The sequence below is a fragment of the Panthera uncia genome, chromosome D1, assembly GCF_023721935.1.
Source record: "Panthera uncia isolate 11264 chromosome D1, Puncia_PCG_1.0, whole genome shotgun sequence".
In the NCBI taxonomy this organism is placed as follows: Eukaryota; Metazoa; Chordata; class Mammalia; order Carnivora; family Felidae; genus Panthera; species Panthera uncia.
Window position 1 is genome coordinate 92,439,976 of NC_064808.1, and position 6,213 is coordinate 92,446,188.

A 6,213-nucleotide genomic window follows, 5' to 3' on the forward strand; every position below is an offset into this window, starting at 1 on the left:
TTCTTTCTTTCTTTCTTTCTTTCTTTCTTTCTTTCTTTCTTTCTTTCAAGTTGATTTATTTTGAGAGAGAGAAAGCACATGTATGATCAGGGGAGGGGCAGAGAGAGAGGGAGAGAGAGAATCCCAAGCAGACTCTGTACTGTCAGCGTGGAGCCCGACGTGGGGCTCAATCTCATGAACTGTGAGATCATGACCTGAGCTAAAATCAAGAGCGAACGTTTAACCGACTGAGCCACCCAGGTGCCCCTAAACTTTGCCCTTCTTTTTTCTATTATTTTTTAAAAAACCATTTATTGATTGGGGGAGAGTGAAAGCAGGGGAGAGGCAGAGAGAGGAGGACAGAGGATCCGAAGGGGGCTCTGCGCTGACAGGCTGACAGCAGCGAGCCTGATGCGGGGCTTGAACCCATGGACCGTGAGATCATGACCTGAGCTGAAGTTGGACGCTCAACCAATTGAGCCACCCAGGTGCCCCTGACCTTTGCCTTTTTAAGAGCAGGATGAATTCTTCCAATTTGGGGCATCGAGTATTAGAATGGCAGAATCTCTGGTTGGATTAATGGCTTTAACGTTTTATTTTCAGACATCTCAGACCCCCAAACGAGAGAAGATACTGAGGCCTGTTGCCACAAACCCGTAGATCCGAACTTGTGGTGATAGTCCACACAAGCTTGTGTCTATAGGTATGTGTCTGTTAGGCAACCTCACAGACCGCGCGTGGGCTTTGCCTGTATGCCACTCGATTCCCCTTCCGATCCCTTTAATCCCCCCTCTTCTCCTTAGGGTCCTTTAAGAGTGGTAGAAATGGAAAGAAGGGCTGATACGGAGGAAAGAGACCTTTTGTTCTGAGATGGATGGGACTCTTCACCGGTGAACTTATAAGCTTGCGCTCAATTCCCTTAGCTCTTGTAACTCTCCTCAGCTATCCCATTAAGAGACCAGGCTTGCCGGTGAGGCAGCAAGAATTTGGGTGACTCAGACAGCTTACCGTTGAGTGGTGAGTAAATAGACATAGAAAGGAGGGTCTCTTATTTTCTGGAGGCCTAATTGTTTTGAAAGTCACTATTATCTTGTGGGGAAACTGACAGAAGCTTGTGTACAAGACCCATCGCACCCTGGTTGGACTTGTACCTTGTGGCAACTCTTTCTTCCCCATTGTTCTCGAATCAGTCCTTATCGTTAAAAATAAAATTAATGGGGGGGGGCACAATGGATTGCTTAAGTATTTATACTTCTGTAAATAGCCTGCACTGTAAGAAAAAGAACTTTTTATAAAAAAAGAAATCGCCTGTTTAGGTCTAACTTCATATTTGGCCAGAGTTGTATTGTAAGTCTTCACATGTTTTAAGAGGCTGGAATGAAAATAATTTTATCCCCTTGCCTCTTAAATGTCACCATTGTGCCAGGATTGGAAAGCCAAACTGACCACAGATCAAAGCAAAAGTGGCTATATTTGTCTCATTCCAACAATGTGAGCTGAAGAGTCTGTAAACAGAACCCAGGGTGAAAAGTTGATCAGATTTGGATGACTCTTAAACTTTTGCATTCCCGCTTTGTCAAACATGGTGCCGAGAATTCCCTTAAGATTTGTGTGTGTGTGTGTGTGTGTGTGCAGACTCTTCTATCCAACGAGTCAATATAAAGCAGTTATTGATTTACCATCAACAAGAAGCTTGAAATTCAAATGGTAGCATTTCATTTCATTAAACACTCTTTCCTCTTCAGATCCACACTCTTCCGGGATAGTAGAACTCGTTCTTCTATTAAGTATATAAAAATGAAATTTTGTATGTTGGAATTGGGAAGATCTCGATATAGATCACATATGTTTAAAGGGGAGAATAAACAGCTGGCCAGTGCTGTACCCAGAGGATATGGCGGACACGCATTTCCTTTGTGTTTGCTTGGCATTGCATCGAGGAGGGTTGTAGCCCTCAACTTCCAGCTTGCCAAGAAACCATTACTTTATTATGGAATGATAGACCATTATAGCCCGAAGAGAAAGATTGTCCGCATTGGTGTGTATCATGTCTAACTGTTTGCCCAAGGCCTTTATCCACTCATTAAGCAAACAATCTACTTGGTTGGTTTTACCTACTTCTTTGAAGTGGTTGACTTAGAACGGATAAGCTGCCAGCAAATTAAGCTTGTACCTTCCCTGGATAAATATGTATTTAATAAAGGCAAAATCACATCTCTACACATCATCCCTTTAACCTGCCATTAAAGTGTGTTACCAGGGGGCCAATGGAGTTCAAGAACCCAAGGAGACATTAGCTGCCTATAGTCTCTGTAGAGAGACGACAGAAGGACCACAGGATGGCCGCTAGGTGACTGCCAGCTTGTTTGCTTTTTCTTTCTTTCTTTTTTAATTTTTTTTTTTTTTTTTTTACTGCTTATTTATTTTTGAGAAAGGGAGAGAGACACAGAATCGGAAGCAGGCTCCCAGCTCCTGGAGCAGGCTCAGCACAGAGCCCGACACGAGGCTTAAACTCACAAACTGTGAGATCATGACCTGAGCTGAAGTTGGAGGCTTAACCAGCTGAGCCCTGTAGGTGCCCCCGCCCCAGGTTGTTTCTTTTAAGGAGGTTTTTAAACCCCATTACCCCAAGTAAAAAGAGTACACAGAGAAGTCAGTCTATTCAAAGTTTCTAAAAGACTGACGATATTATTATCTGATTCATCGGACTAGAAAATATTCTAGTGGAAAGCCCAAAGCCCCTGGACAGTGGCCACAAGAAACAGGACATTAAATATTTTACATGATGATGCAATTCAGTGTTTTTCCCTCCTTCCATGTTCATGAATGAATGGTCCTGTAGATATTAATTATTCCTTTGGGTCTCCCTCAGAGTGGACCAAATATTGTACAGGAAGCTGCAGAAAGTAAAATAATTTCAAGTTTTCCCCAGAAAGACTCTAAAAATATATTTCAGTAGTCATTATTGCATGGCGATATAGAGAGAATGAGTACAAAAGAAAGTAGATTTATTAAAATCTTCAAATCATCAGTATCCAGATATATTTCTTTCTTTTTTTTTTTTTAATTTTTTAAATGTTTTATTTATTTTTATTTTTGAGACAGGGAGAGACAGAGCATTAACAGGGGAGGGTCAGAGAGAGGGAGACACAGAATCTGAAACAGGCTCCAGGCTCTGAGCTGTCAGCACAGAGCCTGATGCGGGGCTTGAACTCACGGACCGAGAGATCATGACCTGAGCCGAAGTCGGCCACTTAACCGACTGAGCCACCCAGGTGCCCCACCAGATATATTTCTTAAGCTCTATGACACCAGGATATAGTTTAGTTTTTAAAGAAAAACACAGAAAATTATAATTCTTATTACAAGAATTGCTTTTGAGAAAGCAACTCAACCCTCACTACCAGAGACTGGGGAGAGAGGGGGAGCTAATATTTAGTTTTAAAAGAGTTTCTTGTTTTTATTTCAACATTAATAAATGAATTTTTCTACATGGGAAGAACATGGTATTCTGGGATAGAATTAACTTTGAATTTTAAGTTAATATGATTTCTTATTTTTCAATGTGCCTACCAATAATTCCCTACTATTTCTTAGGTCCTGTGGATCTTTGTCTGCTGACTATGGTATTTAAATACCTCATCTGATATCCTCTAGCCTCTCCAACTAAGATTTTTTTTTTTAAGTTTTATTTATTTAAGTAATCTCTACACCTAATGTGGGGCTCGAACTCACGACCCTGAGATCAGGAGTCCCATGCTCTTCTGACTGACCCAGCCAGGCACCCCTCTAATTTAGGTTTTTAAAGCTTCTCACGCCTGTCATAGTGCTGACATTTTTACAGAGAAGTCAATACGAATGACTCTTAAAACATTCCAAAGATTTATTAACACCTAACATGGTGCTCAATAAAGCATAAGTTAGAATAAGGCACCTTGTTTATTTTGGTAGAGCCCAAAATTGGGAGATTCATTCACTCCTTCATTCAACAATCTTTTATGAATGCTTACTATAGTCAGCGTTCTGTGAAACGGTGAGGATAGGACTCTGACTTCACAAAAATATTTATTTGGTCAGGAGCCCCTTTGTGGTACTGCATGTCAGTTATACTGATGCATATTTAATGAATCACATGGTCTAATCACGATAGCTGTCCAGCTTCCCAATACCTGATCGATGCAGAGTATGTTTACTAATGAGGGGCCCCTCCTTTTCCATCATCTCAGACACTTGTAACATTGTTTCAAGTTCATCCTCACTGTCATTTGAGGGGATTGTAGTGTTCAACAGACCGAGAGTCTGTTGGCGTGTATTCAGAATACCTTTGGAATATATTTTTTAAAGTTATAGAGTACTGTCGATTCTCTATGCCTAAAGATCTATAACTACTGTTCTTCTGTAAATGCCACTTTATTTTATGTTTTACTTCCTCTTTTCAATAAGACTTTTATGACATCATTCCATATCATAATTGCATGTTGTTATTGCACGCCTACAAATATTTACACTAATTATGTAATGAGCCATAATTGCACTAATACATGATAATGGGCTAAAATCAGTGTAAATAAACAAGGAAATTCACACAACCAAAAGAGCAGGGTATTGAAAACCATTAGTATTCTAGCAGCAACATCTTTTTGTCTTTGACCTCTAGAAAAATATGAATTTTTCTATCTCCAGATATTTAAAAGCTCTATCAGCTATACCTTTAGGCCAGTATACTAGCATGCTGGTACATTGAATCTTACCCTGTCTTTGTTCTATCACCTCTGGCTAACTCTCACTGGTTCCTCCATTGCCTTGCTTCCAACTCATGAGGTTATATCTTGACAGTGTTTACGGAATCAGGCAAACAGTCAGTGCAAGGAAAATGAAAGAAATTCAAATGTAAACAAAAGAAAATGACTTACATTTTTTATAGTGTCCCAGTGAAGATGATATCATACACATAATTGAATATCTAGAGAGAGGACTCTCAGATACTCCTTGAATTTCCATATGAGATCCAGGACTTAAGGCAGACTGGCCAAATTGAATTCAGCCATTCTGTGATTTTATTTTATTTTTTAACCTTACTATGAAGTTACAGTAGAAGGACAAGAGACGTGACATAAAAATAAAAATCACCTGGCCCTTATCTTTAGGTTCATTCATACTCCCAACTTCACCCATTCATTCATATATTTCAGCTTATAAACATATTTTTAGGTCTCTCCTAAGTGCCAGGTAATAGGTGTGCAGGTAGGATTAAATTTGCAGGGGTGAGTAGAACAGCCCGTCTTCAAATAGCTCAAGGTATAGTAAAGGAGACAGATAGGTAAATGATAATGCAATAGTGTCAGGGTTAAATTAGAAATGTCTGTATGGAATTATGAATGACCCAACAAGAACGCTTTGAATTGAGGCTAAGGATGAGTGGGAGTTTGCTGGGTAAGACCAACTTCCCGGTCTTTCCTCCAAACCAGGTAGCACTGATCTAAGAGAGGCAGCCTCCTCCAAAAAGGCAGCCCCACTCCCTGATATCAGCATCAGGGAATGGGGCTGGAAAAATTGAGAAAATGGTCTCTCTCCAGGTCAGTGCAGCAGCAAGATGAAACATGAACTGTACATCATTTGGATCTTTGTTTTTTTTTTTTGAATCAGCACCCTAGAATTATTACTCTTTTATTCCCCATGTGCTTAGACACTCCTCCATCTCAAAATGCCTGGGCCCAGCTCCTGTGTGGAACAACCTTTACCAGGCAAACACCAGAGTCTAGCTAAGCTATAAGGAGAGGTGGCCATCTACAGACCAGAGAGCAGCCTTCACGGGGACGTACAAACCTGATCAAACAGGAGTTCACATGGAAATGGGAAGCCATCGAGCTTGTAAGAGTCTTTCTTGCTGCTCTTAGCAGCAAACTGGGACTGAAGATAAAGGAAATACCCAGTTTAAAAATTAAAAGCAAACAGGGAAATTCACTGTGTTCCTTTATAAAGAAAAAAATTCAGTCTATACATTGCTAAGTAAACTGTTGGGGACAGAATTTCTTTAAAAAAAAGTGCTGAGACAGTCAACTCTGGAAGGAGAGGGACTTTCTCAGATATGCGAATTATGTAATATGATGAATACTGTTGAGTGAATATTCCCCGTAGCTTCTATATTATTTTCCCATCTCTGCTTTGCTCACAAACCTGTTTCCTGTAACTTTTCACCATGTTTTGGCTTAAGCTCTTTCTCCTTGTATGCTG